The sequence below is a fragment of the Hypanus sabinus genome, chromosome 7 (genome assembly GCF_030144855.1).
Source record: "Hypanus sabinus isolate sHypSab1 chromosome 7, sHypSab1.hap1, whole genome shotgun sequence".
NCBI classification, from domain to species: domain Eukaryota; kingdom Metazoa; phylum Chordata; class Chondrichthyes; order Myliobatiformes; family Dasyatidae; genus Hypanus; species Hypanus sabinus.
Window position 1 is genome coordinate 112,705,425 of NC_082712.1, and position 18,656 is coordinate 112,724,080.

Consider the following 18,656-nt stretch of genomic DNA (forward strand, 5'->3'; position numbering starts at 1 on the left):
TGAGCCCCCTGATGCCCTATCCCGGGGAGCGTCCCAGCATGCAGCTCGACCAGCTATACACCCTTTATGCAGATCTTTGCCACCCGGGGGTCACCCGATTTTACCATTTTGTGAAAGCCCAGAACCTGCCTTACTCCCTTGAGGACATCAGGACGATGACCAGGGACTGCCAAGTCTGCGCTGAGTGCAAACCGCACTTCTACCATCCTGAAAAGGCGCAACTTATCAAGGCCACCCGCCCCTTTGAGCGACTGAGTGTTGACTCTAACAGCCCCCTTCCCTCCACCGACTGCAATGTCTACTTTCTCAACATTATCGACGAGTACTCGCGGTTCCCCTTTGCCATCCCCTGCCCCGACACCACTGCCACGTCCATCATAAAAGCCCTGCGCCAGCTCTTCACTCTGTTCGGGTATCCCTGCTATATCCACAGCGATAGAGGGTCCTCCTTTATGAGTGACGAGCTGCACCAGTACCTGCTGGCTAGGGGCATTGCTACTAGTAGGACCACGAGCTATAATCCCCAGGGAAATGGACAGGTGGAGAGGGAGAATGCCACAGTGTGGAAGGCCACACTTTTAGCCCTTAAGTCAAAAGGGTTGCCAGTCTCTCGATGGCAGGAGGTCCTCCCCGAGGCACTCCACTCTATCCGCTCTCTGTTATGTACGTCCACCAATGCCACCCCTCATGAGCGCCTATTTTCTTTTCCCAGGAAGTCTGCCACTGGGGCCACCCTACCGGCTTGGCTGACGTCCCCGGGGCCAGTGTTGCTCCGGAAACATGTGAGGAGCAATAAATACTCCCCGCTGGTCGAGAGGGTTCACCTACTACATGCGAACCCCCAGTATGCTTACATGGTCTTACCTGATGGGCGGGAGGACACGGTCTCCATCCGCGACCTGGCGCCTGCAGGAGCAGCAGACAACTACCCTGAACACCCCACGGTAACTATGAACCCTGTACCCGAGGTGACACTGCGCACACCGAGCCCTACACAGACTCCTCACGACACTCCTATACTGGGTGTCTCGCACGCACATGTACCAGGTGCCTCGCACACGCATGAGGGATCACTGACGCCTAGTGGGCTGACACCTCCAGTCAGGCCGGAGCCAACACAACCTCCGCCTCCGGTGCAATCACCACCGGCACCTGTGCAATCACAGCCAGTGCTACGTAGATCGCAGCGACAGATTCAACCACCTGATAGACTTAACCTGAAATATACTTGTGAGAAACTTCGCCCCATGGGGACTCTCTTTTAAAACAAAGGGGGGTGAATGTGGTGAACTACATATACCTGTCTGGACATGCCCCCCCGCTGTCTGCTCCTGTGGCTCCTCCCACTGACCGTGGCTCCTTCCACTGACCCCGGTATAAAGGCGATTGGAGACTCCGCCCCGGCCTCAGTCTCCAGGATGTTGTGTGGCGGTCAATTGCTGCTTGTTCTTTCTTCAAGCCAATAAAAGCCTATATTTCTCCTCATGTCTCGGAGAGTTATTGATGGTGCATCACTTCCCACCCTGGATGCTTGACCATTAGTCCATGGTCTACAGAAGGATGGCAACCCCTGAGCTGAAGAGAGGTTCCTATAACATGACTTTTTATGAAATATAGAGCAAACGATATTGTCAGATTCCACTGTGAGAAGCATATCCTTTTTATCATTATATGAGTGCCTTTAAACCTTGAGATGTCCTTATGGGGATGGTTCTCCACTAACCCAAAGCCAAAATCTGAAATGAAACAGCAGTGGCTGTACTCAGCAGGTCTTGCAGCACTTGTGGAAAGAGAAGTGGCTCATGGCTGGAGTCCATTATTCTCATGTTTTAATTTCTTTGATTTCAGAGGGTTGTTCACAGATAAAGGAGAATATGGATTAGTGTGAGGCGAGATGAGGGAGGCAGTTAGTGAGAGCAACTTGTTGGAATGACAAAGTATAGGAACTGGCAGAAGAGAATCAGAAGAACACGTCCATCATGTTCAGTCCAAGGGAAATATTCATTTGTGTATCAGGAGAATTAATATTTATGGAGCTATGAATGCTGCATAACTGATTATAAATTCATCCTTAGGGAAAACTTATCATATTATCCTGCATAAACCTTCATGTCTTCATTATGAGAACCACTTCTCAGAGATTTCTCAGCAACATATGGTAATGAAATGCTGTTAGCTAACTGGTCCAGCACTGACAGGTTTGATCTGACTTTGTCTAGTTAAGGCAGTCACTGTGAAATGGGTGTGGCTTAGAACTATGACTAACCCAGTTGTGTTCTATGCAAATCCCCTCATGATGCATCGTGGAGTAAAATTAATGACAATTCACATTTGCACAGAGAAACATCCACAGGGTTTTGCAGAGATAAAAAATGAGACATATTTTAGAGTGGTGACTAAAAACTTGACCAGAACATAGGCCATAAGGAGGGTAATGTACAACAAAATTCAGTGGAAAGTTAGAGGATTGGGAAGCTTTGAAAACACAAAAAAAGCCCTAAGGAGAGAAAAGGTGGAATATGAATTATGCTAGCTGTTATGAATGTGAAGCAACTCTGAGGGGCCGAAGGGTACAAAGTCGCCCCCTCCTTTTTGAGAATCGCAAGATCGCTATTAATTCGGGTCTGAGACCCAGGAAAGGAGAGGGAGACATCCAGAATACACAGGGTTTGGAATGTGCCCTGACCTCAGCGGAACAGAATCACTGATAACGACCATTGTCTCTTGGAGACGGAATTGTGTATTGAGTACTGTACTATTCATTGAAACCCCTCAGGGGGCAACCAGAGTGGTCTGGTTGAGGGATTGCATAATCCCAACCTGATTGACATCTGAGACCCTGTGAGTCAGGATAAAAGAGGGGTCTGGGGAACAACCCCTTTAGACGCACCAGGAAAAACACTAGAAATCCCGTGATAGCGTTTTATAGCGAAAGCCGGTGGGAGCTCGTGTGTGTCCTCCCTTGCTTGGGGTGGCGGGCTCACCACGGAAGAACAGATTAGCTAAAGGAGAGGCCACAAGTGAACGGCCACACCAACGAGACGCCAACGGATCGAAATCATTAAGGAAAGTCGGCAAGTTTTTCTCCTAAATCTCTCTCTCTCCAACAAATTGCAACACAGCAGTCCCCAAAGGCTGCAGCCTGCATGAACTGAATGAACTTTATATTTCCATTGGACAATACATTATCCCCTAGACAACGATAGAGCTTATTTCTTATTGATTATTATTATACCTGCACTTTTAGATTTAGTATTGACGACGTATATTATCTGTATATTTGCACTAATATTATTTTTGTGCATTTTTACTAATAAATACTGTTAAAAATAGTATCATCAGGCGTCAACGGACGTCTCCATCTTTGCTGGTAAGTGACCCAGTTACGGGGTTCGTAACAGCATGGGGGCTCGTCTGGGATTTGATACCAAATTGGAGGGCCTGTGAATTGGGCTTTTAAGTCCAAACTTGGATCTGGTTACGTGGGTAGCCAGACGGGAAACCAGCAAAGATGGATGTAGACAAATTCATAGAAAAACCCGACTCTGGAGGCGCTAGAGGCTGCCACAAAGTCGGACTTGATAAATATTGCGAAAGGACTAAATCTCGCAGAGCTGAGGTTGTCAATGAAAAAGCGGGAGATGTGGAGGGCCATAACTCAGTATTATATTGTGAAGAATGTGTTTTCGGCTGAGGTATTGGAAAATATCCCTGAAAAGTTACCAGCTAGTGGAACGGCTCAGTTAGAGTTGGAGAAATTAAGGTTGGGACATGAAATTAAGTTAAAACAGCTGGAAGCAGCTGAAAAAGAGAAGGAAAGAGCTGAAAAGGAAAAAGAAAGAGCCGAAAAGCAAAAGGAGCATGAGCTCCAGCTAAAGGAGTTAGATATGAAAAGGGAGCAGGAAAGAGCTGAGAAGCAGAGGGAGCATGAAATTAAGTTAAAACAGCTGGAAGCAGCTGAAAAAGAGAAGGAGAGAGCCGAAAAGGAGAGGAAGTATGAGGAGAAGGAGAAACAGAGGCAACATGACTTGGACGGAGAAGTTAAGGCAAGAGAGAAGAACTCAAGGGATTTTAGGTTAGTACCTCTGTTCGAGGAGACGGATGTTGATAGTTATTTCTTGCATTTTGAAAAGGTGGCAGTGAGTCAGAAGTGGCCCAGAGATCAGTGAGTGGCGTTGTTACAAAGTGTGTTAAAAGGGAAGGCACAATGAGCATATGCGGCGTTGTCCATGGAGGAGGAGGAGTCTGAGAATTATGAGAAAGTAAAGGAGGCCATTCTTCAGGCCTACAAATTGGTACCTGAGGCCTATAGACAAAAGTTCAGAAATTTAAAGAAAGGGTGGAATCAGACGTATACTGAGTTTGCCAATGAGAAGGGTGCGCTCTTGGATTGTTGGTGTACAGCAGAAATGGTAGAAGAGGATTTTTGGCGTCTCAGGGAGTTAATTCTGATTGAGGAATTTAAAGGTTGTGTTTCGGATGATATCCAGATGTATTTGAACGAGAAGCCGAATAAGTCCATGTCTGAATTTGCCAGGTTTGCAGATAAATATGCTCTAACCCACAAGACAAGATTGAGAATTCCAGTACCCAGGGCATGGATTGAGAATAAGAGGTCAGTTATTTAAAACAGAGTTGAGGAAGAGCTTCTTCTCCCAGAGAGTTGTGGAGGAGTGGAATGCACTGCCTCGGAAGATGGTGGAGGCCAATTCTCTGGATGCTTTCAAGAAGGAGCTAGATAGATATCTGCTGGATAGGGGAATCAAGGGATATGGGGACAAGGCAGGGACTGGGTATTGATAGTGAATGATCAGCCATGATCTCAGAATGGCGGTGCAGACTCGAGGGGCCGAATGGTCTACTTCTGCACCTATTGTCTATTGTCTATTGTAATAAAAGTTACCAGAAAGACCGTGGGAATGGTAGGGAAAGCCCGCCGGGAGCTAGTGGTAAAAATAAGGAGGAGGAAAGGCAAGACGGCAGGAGGGGTCCTGGCTTGACCTGTTTTAATTGTGGAAAGGTGGGTCATATTGCATCTAAGTGCCTTGTTCCAAGGAAGGAGGCAGGAAAGGGGAAAGCAGCAGTCCCTATAGGATGTATTGTGGTGATCAGTAAATCGACAAGAAAGCCCCAGGTAGATAGAATACGAGAGGGGCCTGAGAAATTTATTTCAGAAGGGACCATGTCTGTGTAAGAGGGAGAAACACCAGTTCCAGTGCGGATCTGGAGAGACACTGGAGATGAGCTGTCATTGATTCGCAGTACGGTACTAGATTTTGGTCCCGAGACTGGGGAGGTGGCTTTGAGAGGCATAGTAAAAGGGACAGAAGCAGTGCCTTTGCATAGGATCATTATAAATTGTGAGCTGGAATCTGGACCAGTTGAAATAGGGGTGCGATCAGAATTTCCGAGAACTGACGTAGACATCCTTCTGGGTAACGATTTAGCTGGTGGTGATGTTTGGTCGGCCATAGAGCTGACGAGCCAGCCTGTAAGTGTTGAGGACCCACCCCTAGATTCCAAGATCTATCCTGCATGCACGACTACTCACAGCATGTCGGGAAAAGCAGCTGAGAAAGAGGCTAGTATCGATTTGGCTGAGACGTTTTTACCAACCCTGTACCAAGAGGAGTTAGAGGGTGGTAAAACGGAGAATAGGGAGGTGAAAGAGAGTAAGGGAAAGGAGGTAGACCTGCCCTTAGCCAGGAGGAAATTTATAGAGGCACGGAGTGAAAATGAGAAACCGATAAGGCTGTTAGAAGGTCCAGGGTTGGACATGGATGATCTGTCTGGTTTGGCAGAACTGTTTGAAGAAGTTGAAAATTTTAAATGTGTTCCCGATAATGAAATGAGGGCAGTCCTAGATGAAAAGGATGCCATTACCTTGAAGAAATCTGCTGGGTTGGCAGATGAGGTTGTTTTAACCCGCAGGGTTGAGTTTACTCCGGAAGGGAGTTGCCCAGAGAGTAACTGGGAGGATCAGGGGAACTTAGAATTTGAAAAGAGGAGGGGTATTGAAAGCCTGGAAGAGGCAGATGTCCTGTTTGAGTGTGTTCAAGATGTGGATGCACGTGGTACTGGACCTAGTAATGGAACTCAGGGAAAGTCTGAGGTATTTGATTCAGTTGAAAAGGAATGCAGTCCTTGTGGGTCAGATGGACTTGGTTCAGTGAATAAAGGGTTAACCGTGGTACTAGTGGGAAGTGAGAATTCCCATTTGTTTGTGCACAAAGGTGTGTTAAAAGTTAGTGAGGAGATAAAAGGTGGTGAGGTGAATATTATTATTGAAGGGAAAGAAAAAAGTGTATTTCCTAAATTGAATGAAGAAAATTTAAAGTCTGGATTGGTGTCAGAAGCAGTAACCAGGCTGAAGGGACAATGGCTTGTTAACACGGTGCCTGTGAATCAATTACAGGTTGATTTGGAATGTAAAGTTGCCCCACACGCTATTGTTATTTAAGAGTGTGCTGTGAAGAGGCAGAATTTGAAATGCTGTTTGGACAAAGAGGGATCGCTTGCAGATTTTAAACTGAAAACCAATAGAATGAAGGGTCCTGAAGATAAAACTAACGACTTGCTTAAAAATAAAGAATTGTGTGGAGATTCAGCTAATGGGCTATGTTTGGAAAACATTGTTGATAAAATAACTCCTATGAAAGGAGCATGCAAAAGCCTATTCCACACTGGTATACAAGCTAACCACGTGGGAGTTAAATGGAAAAGGGGCGAGGGTTGACGGGACGCCACTTTAAATAACAGGATCCGGTTTTAAGGGATTTCAACAAAGCATGTGAATAATAATGACAACCCCCATGGAAGACTGACTGTTAAGTTTGAAAGTAAAATAAAGATTAGTATTTGCATGAACTTTTGTAATATACACGTAAGCTAAGATCACAACTCTTTAGTTTTTGTTTGCTGAATAAAAAGAAAAGAAATTGGTGGTTATTAAATTGGAGTCTGCTACAAGAATTTTATTAATGTACAAGATCTTAAGATATTAAAGGAAGTGACAATGTAATCGCTAACTGTTTAGATGCTGAATTGAATGTATAACTGTATTACTCTGTAGTGAGAAAAAAAAACTCTTTGGCATTGTGTTAGATTCTGAAAATCCTGTAAGACTCTGTATTAATTAATTTTTACCTGTGGCAAAAATCTTAGAAAGAAGGGGGTGTTATGAATGTGAAGCAACTCTGAGGGGCCGAAGGGTACAAAGTCACCCCCTCCTTTTTGAGAATTGCAAGATCACTATTAATTCGGGTCTGGGACCCAGGAAATGAGAAGGAGACACGCAGAATACACAAGGTTTGGAATGTGTCTTGGCCTCAGCGGAATGGAACCACTGATAATGGCCATTGTCTCTTGGAGACGGAATTGTGTATTGAGTACTGTACTATTCATTGAAAACCCTCAGGGGATGACCAGAGTGGTCTGGTTGAGGGATTGCATCATCCCAACCTGATTGGCATCTGAGAACCCGTGAGTAAGGATAAAAGAGGGTCTGGGGAACAACCCTTTTAGACGCACCAGAAGAAACACTAGAAATCCCGTGATAGCGTTTTATAGTGAAAGCTGGTGGGGGCTCGTGTGCATCCACCCTTGCCTGGGGTGGCAGGCTCACCACGGAAGAACGGTTTAGCTAAAGGAGGCCACAAGTGAAAGGCCACGACAACGAGACTCCGACGGATTGAAATCATTAAGGAAAGTCGGCAAGTTTTTCTCCTAAATCTCTCTCTCTCTCTCCAACAAATTGCAACACAGCGGTCCCCAAAGGCTGCAGCCTGCATGAACTGAGTGAACTTTATATTTCCATTGGACAATACATTATCCCCTAGACAACGATAGAGCTTATTTCTTATTATTATTATACCCACGCTTTTAGATTTAGTATTGATGATGTATATTATCTGTATATTTGCATTGATATTATTTTTGTGTATTTTTACTAATAAATACTGTTAAAAATAGTACCATCAGATGTCAACGGACGTCTCCATCTTTGCTGGTAAGTGACCCATTTACGGGGTTCATAACATAGCCAATAATATTAAAGAGGAAAGTTTTTTCAAATGTATAAAGAGTAAAAGAGAGGCAAGTGGCCATTGAAAATGATGCTGGAGACGAGGTAATGGGCAGACAAAGAAATGGCAGATGGTCTTAAAAAATATTTTGTGTCAGTCTTCACTGTGGAAGACAATAGCAGTATGCCAGAAATTTGAGAGTGTCTGGGGGCAGAAGTCAGAATCACAATCAGCTTTAACATCACTGCCATATGTCATGAAATTTGTTGTTTTGCAGCAGAAGTACATTGCAATACATAATAATGCAGACTTTAAATTACATTAAGAATATGGAGAAGAAAATTAAATTACATAAATGTTGTAAAAAAAAGAGGGAAAATAGTGAGGTAGTATTTATGGGTGCATTGTCTATTCAGAAACCTGATGGTGGAGGGGCAGAACAGTGAGTGTGTGTCTTCAGGCTCCTGTAAATCTTCCTTGATAGCAATGAGAAGATGCTGGTGAGGCTGAGTGTACAACTTTCTGCAGATTTCTCCAGTCCTGTGCAGTGGCCTCCCCTCAGACGGTGATGCAACCAGATAGAAGGATAGATCCTCAGAAATGTTGCAATTAGGGACCTGAAACTGCTCACCCTTCCCACCGCTGACTCCTCGATGCAGACTGATGTGTGTCCCCTCAACTTCCCCCTCCTGAAGCCCACAATCAATTCCTCCTTCTTACTGATATTGAGTGCAAGGTTGCTGCAACACCACTCAGCTAGTTGATCTATCTCACTCCTGTACGCCCCCTGATCACCACCTGAAATTCTGCTGATGACAGTTGGCGTTTGAGTTGTGCCTCGGTTTTCCTATTGTCCACATGATCCAAGGCTGTGTGGAAAGTAGGCGAGACTGCACCTGCTGTAGACCTCTTGTGGTGATAGGCAAATTGCTGCATCCACTCCTTGCTTAGGTAGGAGCAAATCCTAGTCATGACAAACCTTTCAAAGCATAGTGGATGAGTGTGGCATTGGGCGTTAGTCATTGAGGCAGCTTTTCTTGGGCACTGGTATGATCGATGCCCTTCTGGAGCAGGTGGGAGCCTCTGACTGCAGCAGTGAGAGACTGAAGATGTCTTTGAACACTCCCGCCAGCTGGTTGGCACAGGTTTTCACAGCCCTACCTTGCCATCTTGAAAGATGCCCTGACATTGGCCTCTGAGACAGAGATCACAGGGTCACCAGATGCTGCAGGGATTCACACAGGTGCAACTTTATTCTTCCTTGTGCACCAAAGGCATTGAGCTCATCAGGGAGTGAGGCATCATGATGTTAGGCTCACTTTGTGGAAAGCAGTGCCAGAGTTGATGTGCATCCAGTCTTTAGGAGTAGGACCATCTTCTCCTGTATTTCTACACAACCTAGTGTTTTCACAATTGGTCTGAAAGAAATGTCAGCAGTAACTTAGTTCTCTTCTCTCTCTCTCCTCTCTGTTGGGAGTCAGAATCAGGATCAGATTCAATATCACCAGCATATGTTATGAAAATTGTTAACTGTGCAGCAGCAGTACAATGAAATACATGATAACAGAGAAAATAACTGTGAAGTATGTATGTATATTACATAGTTCAATAAATAATGCAAAAATAAAAATTAAACAAGTAATGAGGTGGTGTTCATGGGTTCAAAGTCCATTCAGCAGAGGGGAAGAAGCTGTTTCTGTGCACCTTCAGGCTTCTGTACATCTTTACTGACGGAAGCAATAAGAAGGAGGCATGTCCTGGGCGATGGGGTTCTTGATGATGGATGCCACCTTTTTCAGGCATCACTCCTTGAAGATGTCCTGGATGCCATGGAGGCGAGTGCCCGTGATGGAGCTGACTGAGTTTACAACTCTCTGCAGCTTATTTCAATCCTGTGCAGGAGCCCTCTCCCCAAACCAGATGGTGATACAGCCAGTTAGAATACTCTCCACAGTACATCTGTAGAAATTTGCGAGCGTGTTTGGTGACATACCAAATCTCCTCAAGCTCCTGAAGAAATATAGCTGCTTTACAGAAGAGACCTGTGTAATGCTGGGCACTCTGCTCGCTACTCTGTAAGAAGGCCTTGCTATTCTGGAACTCTGAATATTACTGCTACTCTGTTTCAGATGTGGGATTCACTCAGCAAACTGAAAACTCCTCAGTTTAACATCTGTTAAGTTCTGACATCTGTATCAAAGCAGCTCCCTGTCTGCCCGGCACCAGCCCAGAGTGGCATTTCACCCCCCTGTGTTCGAATGCAGAGACAGCTGTGCTCCAACTAAACCACAACTGAAATATTTAACCCACTTAATTTCAATCTCCCGCTCCTTTCCTGAAGCATCTATGCCAATTCTTTACCATTGCTCCTGCATTTCATTCACGGCTTCTTCCCTTGCCAGATTGACTAACGTGTGCGCGAGTAATCCAAAAAAAGGCATTGGTGAATCTTCAGATTCAGGTTCAGTTTATTGTCATTTGGAAACCACAAATGCAATGCAGTTAAAAAATGAGACAACGTTCCTCCAGAATGATATCACAAAAGCACACGACAAAACAAGCAGTGGTGCTGGAGGATCAGAATCAGGTCTATTATCACTGACTTGTGTTTTGAAATCTGTTGTTTTGTGCCAGCAGTACAGTGCAATACCTATTGAACTACGATAGGTTTCAAAGGTACGTTTAAGGTCAGAGAAATGTATACAATATACATCCTGAAATTCTTTTTCTTTGCAACCATCCACAAAAGAGGAGTGCCCGAAAGAATGAACGACAGTTAAATGTTAGAACCCCAAAGTCCCCCCCACAGCTCCCCTCCTTCCCTCGATCAAGCAACGATCCTCCCTACCCCCACCAACAAAAAAAGCATCTGCACCCACCATCCAGCACTCAAGCGTGAGCAAAGCAACAGCAAAGACACAGACTTGCAGTTACCCCACAGACTTCGCGTTCCACCCGGTATTCAACACACCTGATAAGAGAGAAAGGGTGTCTCCGTTTCACAGTGAGAGGGGAGACATAACAAACTCTATAAAACTCTGGTTAGGCCACACTTGGAGTACTGTGTCCAGTTCTGGTCACCTCAGTATAGGAAGGATGTGGAAGCATTGGAAAGGGTACAGAGGAGATTTCCCAAGATGCTGCCTGGTTTAGAGAGTGAGTGTAACCCCCTGGGTCGCCTCAGGTTTGCTCAGCTCGTTCTCGTAGGGGGAGCAGCCTTCAGCCCCGCCAAACTGGGTAATCAGCTGGTGTGGATTCTGTGTGATGTCCCCGCCTCGCCCAAAAACAGACAGTACACCATAAGCGATTAAATGAGTACAATTTATAAAGGTTACTATAACTAAGTGATTAATAACGATACAGTATATATAAAGGAAAAAAAATACAGAAAAGGTGCCAAACTTATCAAAGTCCAAACCACTTCGTGCACAACCGTCGGTGTTCAATTACTGAAGTCTTCTGGCCACCATTCGATCCCCTCCGAACTCCTCGACTCGCAGCTCAGGACCCTCCGAACTCCTCGACTTGCAGCTCAGGACCATCCGAAGTGGTCAACCAAGCACATCTAGCTTCATCTCCTCTCCTCGGAGTATCTCCTGGCCTTGGACCCCCGCTTGGTGTCCGTTCCTCACCCAGTTTACAGCATCGCATCCTCTCTCTCTCTCTCACCCCCTTGCGCCGATCTTCCCAAAAGCCCACCAACAATAGCTTACAGACTCAGAAGAAAGAACAACATTAATCCCAATTGGTTTACAAAGGAATACAATTCTCGTTATTAGTAAATTTTAACCCAAACAAGCTTCCAGCACTCTCTCGCAACAAAGAAGCATTCCTACTTTTAACAAAACAAAGAAGCCATTTTGATTACATACACAGTAACAAAGAAAAAGGAGAAATCCCCTTTACAAGAGTATGGATTATGATCAGAGATTAAGGGAGCTAGGGCTTTACTCTTTGGAGAGAAGGAGGACGAGAGGAGACAAGATAGAGCTGTAAAGATATTAAGAGGAATAGATAGAGTGGACAGCCAGCACCTCTTCCCCAGGGCACCACTGCTCAGTACAAGAGGACATGGCTTTCAGGTAAGGGGTGAGAAGTTCAAGCAGGATATTAGAGGAAGGTTTTTTACTCAGAGACTGGTTGGTGCGTGGAATGCACTGCCTGAGTCAGTGGTGGAGGCAGATACACTAGTGAAATAAGAGACTACTAGACAAGTATATGGAGGAATTTGAGGTGGAGGGTTATATGGGAGGCAGGGTTTAAGGATCGTACAGGGTTTTCAGCATTGGGGGCTGAAGGGCCTGTACTATGCTGTATTGTTCTATAAGCAACTCACTGGTTTACGATGTTAAAAGGCCACTACATCTCTTTTTCCGAGCTCTGTGCCCAAAGATCTAGGCACACAGCCATAGGTACTGTATACCGACTTCCTCGACAACACACAGGTCTCCTTCCATAACACCGACATTTGATCCACCTGTCACCAAAGCCCCGAAATCCTAGGCCTCCAAATCTGAGCCAGACTCGTAGGCCGAGCCCTTGGTGTGCTGAATAACAGCCAGTTATTGAAACCCCGAGAACAGGTCCCATTCCCACAAAGAACCATAGTCAACGTTTCTCTCCAGGTCAGGGTCTTCTAGGGAACCCTGAAAGGGAAAAATAAAGATATTAAAGCTGGAAATAGAGCTGTTTCTGAAGATGCAAGCAAAGGAGTCACCGTTTAGTGCCATCATCACTCCACTCCACCTCCGAGTTACAATATATTATTATAAATATATTAATATATTAAAAATAGTGCAAAAGAGGAGAAGTAAGATCCTGTTTGTGGGTTCATGAAGCATCCAGAAATCTTATAGCAGAGATCAATCCACTCCAGAGACTTGTGCAAGTAATGTCAGGTGACTGATGAAATGTTAATATCAAGATGCAAAGAGCTGTTCAAACACAGATAATCTTGTCTATCATTTAGTTCACAATTTATGTATGATTTCACACCACAGTCTTAAGGTGCACTGTGCAATATTCACTGTTCACCATTTGCTTAACACAGCCCGTGACTTGTGAGAATTGGCACTGTACAGCGATCCTGTACGCATATAGCAATGTTGCCTGCTTGGGCCAGGACACTGAATTGCTTCTGATGCCTTGCAACAATTTGGTGCGCTGTATTTCTGCCGCAAAATAACATATTTCATGACGTATGTCAGTGATAATAAACCTGATTTTGATTCCCTGACACACATCAGGCCCTCACTTCAAGGCAATCAACTCACAGTCATGTGGCCTGAGGATTTTACGAGGAATTTGTGCAGCAGCGATCTACGTGAATCATATTGTGCTTGCTTCAGCCATTCTTAAAGGGACCACCCTCTGGCCAGAGCGTCCACCATCTGGAACCACCTTCAAGCAGGTAAATAATGAGCCCACAAGGCCCTGCACCAATGACATGGCTTGATTCCCTTGCTAGTTAAAAATACAAACCTTTACTTTGTAGAACTAAGAGGAGCTGTTGGAAAGACATAAAAATCAGGTGCAGCTTGTTCACATTATGCACATGCTGGCTGGTCCCAACCTGGGGCAGCACACGAGGGTAGTGGTGAGCCCACCACTTTGCAGAGCCAGCCATCACTGATTGGGGTTCAATTCCCACTACTGCTCATAAGGAATTTGTACGGTACTTGTCCTAATGCCATGGTACCCCCTGTCTGATAGTAGGGGGTCAAAGGGATTGTTGGATGGATGGGAGAGATCAGTGACAATGTTAAGGGTCCTGTACATGTAATGATCCTCATAAATATGGCTGGAAGAGAGACCGCGATGACCCTGCCAGCAGTGCTCACAATTCTTTGTAGGGTTTTGCAGTGAGATGCTTTGCAGTTCTCATACCAGACAGTGATACAATGGATCAGTTAATGGTGCTCCTGTAAGAATTTGTTAGATCGGGAGGGTGGGGGGGCCTTGCTTGCCTCAATCTCCTCAGGAAGTGGAGACTCTGCTGTGCCTCTTTGCTAAACAGGTGGCATTGCTGGATTAGGTGAGATTGTCCATTATGTACACTCTCAACGACGTGGTGCTCCTGACTCTCTCCAGGGAGGAGCCGTTTATGTGCGGTGAGTAGTGGTCATTCTGCACCTTCCTGATGTCTGCGATCTATGTTCCTTAGTTTTGGGTTCCTGCAATCCAGGGAAAAGACTGTTATTGTCCAGCTTATCCATGTCTCTCATAATTTAAACAAAATGTATGGAGTGACACCTCATTCTCCTACACACAACACACCCAAAGTGCTGGTGGAACGCAGCAGGCCAGGCAGCATCTATAGGGAGAAGCACTGTCAAAGTTTCGGGCCGAGACCCTGCGTCAGGACAGTTAGTTGATGCATCTGGGTTTCTGGCCTCTGTGCTGGCTGATTTCTGATGGAAGCTCGTAGAGTCACAATATGCGGAAACAGGTCCATTGATCCAACTGCTCCATGCTGACTAAGAGTTTCACCTAAGTTAGCCCCATTCATATCCTTCTGACCATTTACCTTTTAGATATTATAACATACCTGCCTCAACACACTTCTGGCAGCTCATTCCATAAACTGACCACTCTCTGGGTGAAAAGTTGCCCCTCAGGATCCAATTAAGTCTCTCCTCTCTCACCTTAAACCTATGCCTTCTAGTTCCTCCAACTCAGGGAAACAAACTGTGTGCATTCACTCTGTATATACCTTCCATAATTTTACACACCTCCATAAAATAACCCCTCATTTTTCTTGTGCTCTATTGATAAACAGTCCAAACCTGCTCAATTCAGTCCCTCACATTTGGGTAGCATCCTCCTAATTCTCTATTGTGCTCTTAAGTGTGCAATGATCTGTATTGTTTGGTATTTGGAAGGCATTTACTTGCAAATACTTTTGAAAAGTTGTTAGCAACTTTAATTTTGACAATGTACGCAATGTGTTATTCTGATAGAATCAAGCAGAGCAGGAAAGTAACATCCATCATCAGGGACTACCACCACCCATGACATGATCTCTTCTCATTGCTGCCATCAGGAGGAAGGTCCAAGACCCTCAGGATCCGCATCACCAAGTTCAGGAACCGTTATTACCCCTCAACCATCAGGACCCGCATCACCAGGTTCAGGAACTGTTATTACCCCTCAACCATCAGGACCCACATCACCAAGTTCAGGAACAGTTATTACCCCTCAACCATCAGGACCCACATCACCAGGTTCAGGAACCGTTATTACCCCTCAACCATCAGGACCCACAACACCAGGTTCAGGAACAGTTATTACCCCTCAACCATCAGGACCCACATCACCAGGTTCAGGAACTGTTATTACCCCTCAACCATCAGGACCCACATCACCAGGTTCTGGAACAGTTATTACCCCTCAACCATCAGGACCCACATCACCAGGTTCAGGAACTGTTATTACCCCTCAACCATCAGGACCCACATCACCAGGTTCAGGAACTGTTATTACCCTCAACCATCAGGACCCACATCACCAGGTTCAGGAACTGTTATTACCCCTCAACCATCAGGACCCGCATCACCGGTTTCAGGAACAGTTATTACCCTCAACCATCAGGACCTACACCACCAGGTTCAGGAACAGTTATTACCCCTCAACCATCAGGACCCACATCACCAGGTTCAGGAACTGTTATTACCCCTCAACCATCAGGACCCACATCACCAGGTTCAGGAACAGTTATTACCCCTCAACTCCTGAATGAGAGATGATAACGTCATTCAACTTCACTCACCCCAGCACTGAAATAATTCTACAGCATAGACACTCTGTATAACATTCATAACATCGACACTCTTCCACTTCATGTTCTGGATAGTTATTGCTTCCTTCTTTATTGTTATTATTTTGTTTGTTTCATTTTGTTTCTTTGTATTAACTGTGAATGCCTACAAGGAAATGGCTCTCAGGGGTGAATATGGTGACATCAATGTACTTTGGTAATAAATTAACTTTGAATTTTGGATGTTGAACTTTGTAAAACATAAATAGTGCAAGAAGAGAGCAAAATAATGAGGAAGTGTGCATGGGTTTGTGGACCGTTTAGAAATCTGATGGCACAGGGGATGAAGCTGTCCCTAAAACATTGAGTGTGTGCTTTCAGGCTTCTGTGCCTCTTCTCTGATTATAGTAATGGGGGGAGGGCAGACCCTGGATGGGGAGGGGGCTAAGTGATGGTGGCATCTTCTTGAGGCACTGCCTTTTGAAGGTGTCCTTGATGGTGGGGAGGTTAGTGCCCCGATGGAGCTGGTTGTTTCTGCAACGCTCTGCAGCATTTTTCTATCCTGTGCATTGGAGCCTCCATAGCAGTCAGTCTGTGTACATTTACTAGAGTCTTTGTTGACATACCAAATCTCCTCAAACTCCTAATGAAGTATGCTTCTTTGCAATTGGATCCAGGATGGATCCTCAGAGATGGTGACATTCAGGGACTTGAAACTGAGCACCCTTTCCACTGCGGGCGCCTCGATGAGGACTGGAGCGTGTTCTCCACTAAACTTGATCTTAGCCAAAAGGCCGAGAAGTGACGTGTGTTCTCCCGACTTCCCTTTCCCTTGGCCTTACTGCTGTTCAGTGCAAGTTTGTTGTTGTGACACCACTCAACTAGCTGATCTATCTCACTTCTGTACGCCTCCTCGTCACCGTCTGAGATTCTGCCGCTAACAGTTGTGTCATCAGTTAATTTGCAATGCATTTATTTTTGCTATCACTGGACTGGAATTAGCAGTTTCAATGTACTCTGTTCAGTGAATGCTGACTGTGACGTCTGACTGGCTCATTGTGCATGCTGATGATGGCATCCAGGTCCCCCTTACAGGTTTTCCAAGTAATTCCTGCGCTTGTTATGGAATGTCACAGCACACCAAGCCCACGGCAACTACCAACTGATTACACTAGTCCCATTTTATTCTCCATCAACACCCTGCCCCCCCATGTTTTAATGCACACCTACACAATAGGGGTCATTTACAGCTGCCAATTAACCTACTGACCCACACCCCCCTGGGATGTGGGGGAAGACCAGAACGCCTAGAGGAAACTCATAAAGTCACACATGCAAATTCTGCACTGGCAGCTCCCGAGTTCGATTTTACCCAGGTCTCTGGAGCTTGTGTATCTCCACTTCAGAGAAAATGTGTTCTTAGGACTCTTGTAATTTCCCTTAAAATTAACTTTTGCCAATAGCTATGACCTCAACTAGATCAACCACATTTGTGTCAATAGCGAAACATCCTGTAATAACATAACAGTGCTGATAGCTACTTTGGGAGTACTCTGGAAGAACCGTATGTGTCTACAAAATATTATCAGGTTCTGAGTGAGTACAGGAGCAGGGGAAAACAGTTAAGGATTCAGATCTTTTATTCCAATAATGCAATCAAGAAGGAGGAAGCCAGAGAAAGAACACAAGACAAGTTAAGTTAGTTGTACAACGCACGCGATGCTGGAGGAATTCAGTGGGTCAGGCAGCACCTGTGGAGGGAAGTGGACAGTTGACATGTCAGGTTGAGATCCTTCACCTGGACTAAGGAATCAGAGTTCCTCCTGCATTTTGCTTGTTGCTCTGGATTCCAGCATCTGAATTCCCCTGTGTCCCAGGCTGTGAAACAATAGATTGATGGGATTAAGTGGAGAATTCTGAGTACCATACCAAAACACTGTGCTGTTAATCTGGAAAGGCTTCAGGGAAGTGCCCTACTATTGACTTTCAATGCAAGATGAAGGCATTGCAGCAAAACCATAGATATCTGAGAACACAGGAACAGACCTTTCAGCCCACGATGTGGTGTCCTGCACTAGGACTGCCAAGTCCCTTTGCAAATATAATCCACACGGTTACCACACCGGGCCTTCTTTCCTCAATAAAGTGACGGAAGGTATTCGTGGCAGTGCCTTCGATCCGTGCTTCCAGAACCACTTCCCATTTGAAAGAAAGACCTAAACTCCAGAGGTTAGATGAGAGAGACTGTCTTTGATCCCAGCTGCCCTTAAACCAGTAATTTCACTTAGTAAGTTTGAAGTAAATGAGAAATGAAGGAGAAACCTTTCCACTTGCTGTCGATACACTCACCACAAAGCATGCATTGTTGTAGGGGGGTTCATCTCAACCCCAGTGGCATTACTGGCATAGTCTCAGTCTTCTCTCTTCAGCTGCTTCTTCAGTAATTTTGCTTCTTACCTGGAGATGTTTGCTGATGGTTATACAATTCAGTTCCATTAGCAACTCCAGAGCAAAAGAGGCTGTCTTTGATCTTTATTTAAATACCCTACACAAAATACAGCTAGCTGTAGGCCAGTTACATCACAATGGGTACAAACAATCTGCTGGAGGTGTTCAGCATGTCGAGCAGCATCTGTGATGGAGGGGTGGAATTGTTGATGTTTTGGGTTGAAACCCTGAATCAGAACTGAGTCTAGAGAAGGGAGATGGTCAGTCTAAAGAGGAGATGGCAAATGGTGAGACAGGAGTCCGAGGTGATTGCTGAACTGAGGAGGGATATAAGATGACAGGTAGGTAGAGGAGGTGAGGGGGCTGGAGTTGGGAGAGTGTAACAGACGAATGCTAGATGGAGACAAAGAGAGAAGTACGAGAGGCAG

At 45.2% G+C, this 18,656-nt stretch overlaps 1 protein-coding gene across 1 annotated transcript in view; it reads left to right on the plus strand.

Annotated features, from left to right (window-relative positions):
- LOC132396384 (tetraspanin-18-like) overlaps positions 1-18,656 on the plus strand; it is a 397,159-nt gene that overhangs the window by 237,099 nt on the left and 141,404 nt on the right. The gene's annotated exons all lie outside the window — the stretch shown is intronic.